Raw genomic sequence first — 8837 nt, 5'->3', positions numbered from 1 at the left:
GTTGATTGTGGAGCTGAGCAAGCTAAAAGTGTCAATCTCTTCACAGTCTATCATGATGCTGCCAATTGGCCCAGTGGTGAAAATCTTTGTTTTCTTGATGTTGAGCCTCAATCCATACTGAAGGCTGCAATCCTTGACCTTCCGCAGCAAATGCCTCAGGTCCTTCTCAGTTTCAGCAAGCAAGGTTGTGCCAGCTTAATAATGCAGGTTGTTGATGAGTCTTCCTCTAATCCTGATGCCACATTCCTCTTTATAGAACCCAGCCTCCCGGATTATTGTTCCACCTCTAGATTGAAAAGATATAGAGATAGGATGCATCCCTGATATAAACCTTTCCTGGTTTTCCAGTGTTTCCTTGCACTGTTCTGAAGATTGCCTGCTGGTCCAAGTTTAGGTTTTTCACAAGCACAATCAGGTATTCTATGATTCCCATTCTTCTCAGAATCAGCCACAGTTTGTTGTGATCTGCACAGTCAAATACCTTTGTATAGTCAATCAAACATAGATAGACATTCCTCTGGTACTCTCTTCTTTTTTTTTTTCACAGTTTAAGGAATTTTTATTAAAGCAAGAATTTTATAATCCAAATTACGTTTCCTTGCTCAGTTATCAATTCTGTTACCTAAAACAGAACTGATATTCTGAGCTATTCCACAGTAAAGAATTAAAGAAAGGAATGCTTTAAATTTTTGTACTTTGCTGAAAATTCTTTTTCCCAGGGTCTATAAAACATTAATTTGTTTTTATATTTTACTATTTTTTTTCCCCTCTTTTTTTGTTTTTAAATGAGTAAGTAATCTAGGACTAGCACGTGCTAGCCTCGGCATTTGCTCGGTACATAAGGTTCAAAGTTTCCTTTCCTTTTTTATTTTTATTTTATATTTTGCAATTTTTTTTCCACAATATTTAAGTTTTTTGATGTTTAGTTCTTTTTCTTTGGTGAAGCACGAGTTTTCTTTCATAGTCCCTGATCATTTTAAACTGTTGGAACACCAGTGGCACTGTTAACTGCTTTCTGGTCAGCCTCTTTAGCTTGGTGGGCTTGTAGTACAGCTACAGCTTGAGACTCTGGAGACTCAAGCATATGAAGAAGTTCTGAATTATCAACCTCCAGTAACATGCCAGTGATTTTTACCAGCCAATGTAGGGTGCATGGCTTGAATAAGAGGAAACAGCCTTTCACCCAACATCTGCTTTTGCTCTTGAGGAGGGGCAGATGCCAACATGGAAGCAGTCAAAGGCTCTTGACCTTGTACATGAACAGCAGACTGCTGCATGGTGACTTGTGGTTGTGCATTTAGGTGTTGCTGAGGATTACGAATTCCCACAGCGTATTTATACTGCGGCGCAGTGCGGACAGCAGGAGTAGCTACTGCAGCAGCAGCTGCAGGACGGGGACCCATGGTCTGTGTTGATGTGTTAGCAACATGTTGTGTTGACATGACTCGTGGAACTTGTGAAGAAGCTGGTCTCATGGTACTAAATGGTGGTCTAGGAGCAGCTGGGCGGATAGCACCGGGCATATTTTGGAATGGATGAGGTCTGGCACCCTGAGCAGTCCAGCGAGGATTTGGTCTTAATTGAGCAATTTGGCTACGAGGATAGTACGCAGCACGGTTCTGAGTCTGTGGAATAGCTGCCATGAAGTAACCTGAAGGAGGTGCTGGCTGGTAGGGGTTGATCACGGGCTTGGGCACAGCTCGGACACTCGCCATTCTCTGCATGTACTGGTTAGTGAGGTGAGCCTGGCGCTCTTCTTTGCGCTGAGCTAAAGCTACATATAATGGTTTCGTGGCCACAATTCTACCATTCATTTCTGTAACTGCTTTAGTGGCTTCTTCAGGGGAGGAGAAACATACAAAACCAAATCCTGTGCTGCGACCACCCTCTATCATAATCTTTGCGCTAGTGATTGTACCAAATGGAGAAAACTCTTTGCGGAGACGTTCGTCATCAATGCCATCATCAAGATTTTTCACATATAAGTTAACACCCTGGTATCTGGTGATCCTATCTTGCTTCATCTGCTCAAATTTGCGCTTAAGTTCCGTCTGTCGTGCCCCTTTTTTCTGAGCTCGACCAACATAAATTTGTTTTCCATTGAGCTCCTTTCCATTCATCTCATCAACAGCTTTCTGTGCATCTTCATGCCTCTCGAAGCTCACAAATCCAAAACCTTTGGACTTCCCACTTTCATCGGTCATTACTTTCACACTTAAGGCAGGTCCAAACTTGCCAAAGAGATCTTTAAGGCGCTCATTATCCATGTCCTCTCCAAAATTCTTGTTGTAAACATTGGTAAACTCTTTAGCCCTAGCTCCGAGTTCTGCTTCTCGTTCTTTGCGAGACTTAAAACGTCCAACAAATACTTTGCGATCATTTAGAAGCATCCCGTTGATTTTTTCAATAGCTCTTTCAGCTGCTTCCTGTGTCTCAAAATGCACAAATCCATAGCCCTTGGAACCATTTTCATCACAAACCACCTTACATGAGAGGATATTACCAAATGCTGAAAATGTATCATACAGTGCTTTATTATCAATGGATTTGTCCAATTTTTTAATGAATATGTTGCCCACTCCACTTTTACGAAGCGATGGATCACGCTGAGACCACATTATGCGTACTGGCTTGCCCTTTATAACATCAAAATTCATGGTGTCCAAAGCCCGCTCCGTGTCCGCCGGCTGCTGGAAGTTCACATATGCGTAGCCCAAGGAGGGGCGGGTCATCTTGTCCCTGCAGACCCGGATGGAGAGGATGGGCCCGGCCGGGCTGAACTTCTCGTAGAGCATCGCCTCTGTCACGTCGGGGTGTAGGTCTCCCACGTAGAGCGATGCCATGAGATAGCTGGGGGCGCTGGGGTTCATCTCGGCACGGCTGCCAGCAGGGCCACAGGCCACGACCGGGTTGATCCGCTGTCGCTGGGTGCTGAACGCCGGCTGGGGAGCGAGGCTGGCGGTATCGGGTCCTGGCAGCGGAAAAGGCCTCGCGAGTCTCTTCGTTCCTCCTTGGAGCTGCTGCGGGGCCGCGGGCGGGCGAGTCGGTCTCTGCTGCTTCACCGGGTTATTTATTAAAAGGCTTTTAAAAATTTATTTTATTTTATTTTTTATTATTTTGTGTGCGTGTACGGTCATATCAGATCTGACTGGTACAGGAGGATATTGCGCCTCCTTCTCCGGCAGAGCATCTGGTGGATTTGAACCGTGTTCCTCTGGGATTGCAGTGCAGCTTCTTGCCACTAGGCCACCAGAGCTCCCCTTAATTTTTTTAATAATAAATGTGTTTTCCGAGCCTGGAGCACACACTCCGCACTCTCCGCACTAACCGCCGGGGATAAGGGCTGGTACTCTCTTCTTTCAGCTAAGATCCATTTAACATTGACTATTGTTGAAACATTCTTCTAGATGGTATAGGCCTGGTGTGTCCACTTGCCATACAGAGGTAACTTGTGGTCGCTGTGAAGCTGAACACTGTGACGCTGACCCGTCAAATGTGATAATGGTTACCGATGGTGGACAGTGTTTGGTGGCACTCCTAGATTAAAACAAGCTTGGAAGCAGGAGTGACATCCACTTCCTTAATACCTTGCCTCCAGAAACCCTATGAACCTGGAGAAAGGACTAAAGTCACACAAGTATTGAGGACTTTCATTCATAGGGTCGCAATGAGTTGCCTAAGACTCAAGGGCACTTAACAACAACATAACTTCATTACTCCCACAACCTCTTCTGTGTGAACAACATTCTTAGTAGTATGCCATAAATACACCCAGCTATATAGCACAGCCAATGGGGAGCAAACCTAGGTAAACTTCTTAATCAAACACCCTAAGGGAATGAGTTGTTGGTCTTTAGGCCTCAAGACTATAATCTCAGGGTTATCAAAGCCAATTAACAAAACATACTCCACAAAGACAATGTTACACATTCTACTTTAATGAGCAGCAACTGTTGTCTTAGAAGCTTACAAGCAACTATCTAAGGTGTAATTATTTGTGTATCACCATTCATAACAAAGAAAAGAGAAGAAAAACTAAGATGTATAGAAACAATTAGTTCAAAGAAACCCCTGGTCATGGCACTAGGGATATTATTGTTGAGATCAGATGGATCCTGGCTGAAAGTAAAGAATACCAGAAGAATGTCTATTTGTGCTTTATTGACTATATGAAGGCCTTTGTGTGGATAATAAAAAATTATGGCTGATATTGAGAAGAAAGCTCAAGTGAAACCTATACCTGGACAAGGAAGATGTTGTGCAAACAGAACAAGGGTTTACAGTTACATGGTTTAAAATTAAGAAGGGAGTGCTTCAGCATTGTAGTCCATCTCCACACATATTCAATCTGTATGCTTATCAAATTATTCGAGAAGCTGGGATCTATAAACAGGAATGTGGCATCAGAATCGTAGAGACTCATCAATAACCTGCGTCATGGAAATGACACAACCTTGCTTGCTGAAACTAAGGAGGATTTGAAGCACTTGTTGCAGAAGATCAAGGAATGTAGCCTTCAATATGGATTGCATTTCAATGTCAAGAAAATAAATATTCTTACCGCTGGACCTATAATCAACATTATGATGGATGGAGAAATGATTGAAATATTAACAACTTCATCTTATTTGGATCCACGATTAATACGAGCAGTCAGGAAATCAAACTGACATACATACACCATGGTTACTACAGCATTGTTAACACTAGCAAAAGCTGATAACAACTCATGGGTCTATCAGCCAAAGGATAGCTAAATAAATGATATATTCACACAGTGGAGTATTGTTGTTATGTGCTGACTCACAGCAACCCTATGTACAACAGCTCTGAAGCCTGCCCTGTCCTGAGCCAGTCTCAATGACTCTGACACACCAACCCCATTTCCCCAGTTACTGTATTAATGCATCCCATCCACTGTCTTCCTCTTCTGCGCTGTCCCTCCACCCTTCCAAGGTTGATGTCCTTCTCCAAGGACTGGTCCCTCCTGGCCACATGCCCAAAATATGTGAGACAGAGCTTCAAAATCCTAGCCTCCAAGAACCTTGATTTCACCCTCTCCAAGACAGACCTATTTGTTTTCTTGGCGGTCCATGGTATGTTCAAGACTCTTCTTCAGCACCACAACTCAAAGGCATCAATTCTTCTTTGTTATACATAGTTATTGTCCAGCTCTCTGATGTAAAGCAAGTAATTGCAAAGACCGTTGCCTGGATCATTGGCACCTTGTCTCTAGACTGGTCAGAGAGGTTCCTGACAACAGGTTTTCCCAGTGAAATTCATCTTTGATTTCCTGACTGCTGGTGCCAAGAGTGCTAACTGTTGAATGGAGCAAGCTGAAGCTGTTAGCAACTTCAGTCTCTTCTCCATCTATTTTGGTCCTGCCTATTGACCCAGTATGAGAATCTTTGTCTTCTTGATGTTGAGATTCAATCCATATTGAAGACTATAGTCCTTGATCTTCTGCAGCAAGTGCTTCAGGTCTTCCTCAGTTTCAGCAATAAAGTGTGGAGTATTACGAATCACTAAAAAACAATCAAGATTTTGTGAAATATCACATAACATGGATGAAGCTGGAACAAATTATGCTGAATCATATGAATCGATCACAAAAGGGCAGTAATAGTAAAATATCACTATTACAAAAAACTAGGGGAAAGTTTACACACAGAATCAATCTTGGAAGGTTTAACAAGGATAAGAGGAGGTCTGGAGCAAAAATTGGCAAATTGATAAATTGGATTAAGAAAAAGAGATTTGATTATACATTGTAATGAATAACATTAATGAATGGTAATTAAAATTATTAAAATGTCTATTAATGATTGAATGAAAACCCAGTATGATAAAAAAACTTTGACTGAAATTAAAAAATGACAGTATGCAGCTTCATTTTGTCACATTTTTAAAGAAATTTCTCCATCACTGTGAAGCATCCATAAGCTGACAGCAATATCAGTGTTATTAAGTCTTAACCTAGGTCAGGAATTCCAAAGTCTTCCCCAGACATCAAGACTGGTGATCAGGAGCAAAGAGGAAATAGTTGTATAACATTCATTCCTGGTCTAAGTCTAGAGTCTTATAAGACTTCTCTATAATTTAACCAGTAAGATTTTGCAGGTGAGAGTAAGGGAGTACTTTAAATCCCAAGATTTGGGAAACATTATGTGACAATAAGTCACATTTTGTACCGAAAAAGGATTTGTACAGCATTTCTAGACCCTTTGACAACTTCATTCTGTTCTTCATTTTCATGATGGAATCAATTGGTCCAGAGGTGAGACTTTTTGTTTTCTTGATGTTGAGGTGTAGCCCATATTAAAAGCTATTATCTTCTATCTTCTATAGTAAGTGCATTGAGTCATATCCTTTTTGCAAGCAAAGTTGTGCAAATGTGTGCATTGTTAAGTTGTCCTCCAATCCTGTTGCTGCATTCTTCATATAGTCCAGCTTCTAGAATAATTTACTAAACATACAGATTGAACAGGTATGGAGAAAGGATACAACACTGATGTGTGTCAGAGTTATATACTTTCACCATATTTATTCAATGGATATGTTGAATAAATAATGCAATCTGGAGTATATGAAGAGAGATGCAGCACTGGGATTAGAAGAAGATTCACTGACAACTTGCAATGAAATTTTGCTTGCTAAAGTGAAGAAAGCTTGAAGCATTTTTTTGATGGTTGTTGTTGTTATGTGCCGTCGAGTCGCTTGCGACTCATAGGGACCCTATATACAACAGCCCTAAACTCCGCTCTGTCCTGTGCCAATCGCACTGTCTCTGACACTCCCATTCCAATTATCCCAGTCACTGAATCAATCCACCTCATAGAGGGCCTTCCTCTCCTGCGCTGTCCCTCCACCCTCCCAAGCATGATGTCCCTCTCCAAAGACTGGTCTCTCCCCACAACATGTCCAAAGTATGTTAGACGGAGCCTCAGAATCCTTGCCTCCAAGGAGCCACCCGGTTTAACCCTTTCCAGGACAAATCTGTTTGTTTTCCTAGCAGTCCATGGTATTCTCAATACCCTTCTCCAGCACCACAGCTCAAAGGCATCAATTCTCCTTCTATCCTCCTTGGTCATTGTCCAATTCTCTGATGCATAACAAGTGATTGCCAAGACCATGGCCTGTATCAGACACACCTTAGTCTCCAGAGAGACACCATTGCTCTTCAGTACTTTGGAGAGGTCCCTAACAGCAGACTTTCCCATGGCAATGCGCCTTTTAATTTCCTGGCTGCTGGTGCGAAGACTGTTGACTGTGGAGCCAAGCAAACTAAAGCTGTGTACAATTTCAATCTCTTCACCATCCATCCTGATGCTGCCAATTGGTCCAGTGGTGAGAATCTTTGTCTTCTTGACATTGAGCCTCAATCCATATTGTAGGTTGCAGTCCTTGACACTCTGCAGCAGGCGCTTCAGGTCCTCTTCAGTTTCAGCAAGCAGGGTTGTGTCATGCGCATAACGCAGATTGTTGATAATTCGTCCACCAATCTTGACCCCACATTTCTCCTCATAGAGCCCAGCCTCCTGGATAATCTGTTCTGCATATAGGTTGAAAAGGTATGGAGGTAGGATGCATCCCTGGCGTACGCCCTTCCCAATTTTGAACCATGCAGTGTTCCCTTGCTCTGTTCTGATGACTGGCTCCTGGTCAAAGTTTCGCATTAGAACGATCAAATGTTCTGGGATTCCCATTCTTCTCAGAGTCAGCCATAGTTTGTTAGGGTCTACACAGTCAAATGCCTTTGCATAGTCAATGAAACACAGATAGACATTCCTCTTGTATTCCCTGCTTTCAGCCAAGATCCATCTAACATCAGCTACAATATCCCTAGTACCACGACCCCTTCTAAACCCAGCCTGGACTTCTGGTAGTTCTCTGTTGATGTGCTGTTCCAGTCGTTTTTGGATAATCTTCAGTAAAATCTTGCTTGCATGTGAAATCAGTGAGATTGTTCTGTAGTTTCCACATTCTGTTGGGTCACCTTTCTTTGGGATAGGAACAAATATCGATCTCTTCCAGTCAGTTGGCCAAGTGGTTGTTCTCCAGATTTCTTGGCACAACTTGGTGAGCACGTCCAGGGCAGCATCTGTTAACTGAAATATGTCAATTGGTATACCATCTATTCCGGGGGCCTTATTTTTTGCCATTTCCTTCAAAGCAGCCTGAACTTCTTCTTTCATCACCATAGGCTCTTGCTCATATGTCATAGCCTTCAGTGTCAATTTGCCTCAATATCCATCAAACAAAACACTCACAATTGGATGGATCAATAATCAAAATCATGATCAATGAAGAAGAGAGTAAAAGTGTCAAGGACTACATTTTACTTGGATCCACAACCAACACTGCAGAAGAAAGCAGTCAAGATCCTGCACTAGGAAAAGCTACTGCAAAGGACTTTTTGAAAATGTTAAAAAGCAAAAGTCACTGTGAAGACTAAGGTGTGCCTGATTCAAAACATGGTATTTTCGGTCATCTTTTATACATGCTCAAGATAATACTTTGGTTCTCATGGATTGTTTTAAGTTTCTTCAGCCTCAATTTGGACTTTCACCTGAGTGCAATTGATGGTCTGTCCCACAGTTAGCACTTGGCTTGATTTTGACTGCTGATACTGAGTTTTCCCTAGCAATTTCTTCCAAAGATATAGTCTATCTTATTCCTATGCAGACGGTGAGGTCAATGTGCAAAGTTGCTGTTTGTGTTTCTTTTTTTCCCCTTAAAGCACTATATATATAATAGATATTTTTATATATTGTACATAATACAGAATTCTATATATTCTATATAATTATAATGTTGTTGTTGTTATGTGCCGTTGA

At 41.9% G+C, this 8837-nt stretch overlaps 1 pseudogene; it reads right to left on the bottom strand.

Annotated features, from left to right (window-relative positions):
* Positions 1-976: 976 nt before the first annotated feature.
* LOC102862629 lies at positions 977-2870 on the bottom strand (annotated as a pseudogene).
* Between the last annotated feature and the right edge of the window lie 5967 nt (positions 2871-8837).

Source organism: Elephantulus edwardii, unplaced genomic scaffold (genome assembly GCF_000299155.1).
Source record: "Elephantulus edwardii isolate Elephantulus edwardi_28Jun2011 unplaced genomic scaffold, EleEdw1.0 scaffold00028, whole genome shotgun sequence".
Taxonomy (NCBI): Eukaryota; Metazoa; Chordata; class Mammalia; order Macroscelidea; family Macroscelididae; genus Elephantulus; species Elephantulus edwardii.
Note: the sequence above shows the minus strand (reverse complement) of the source record. Positions and strands in the feature narration are given on the sequence as shown.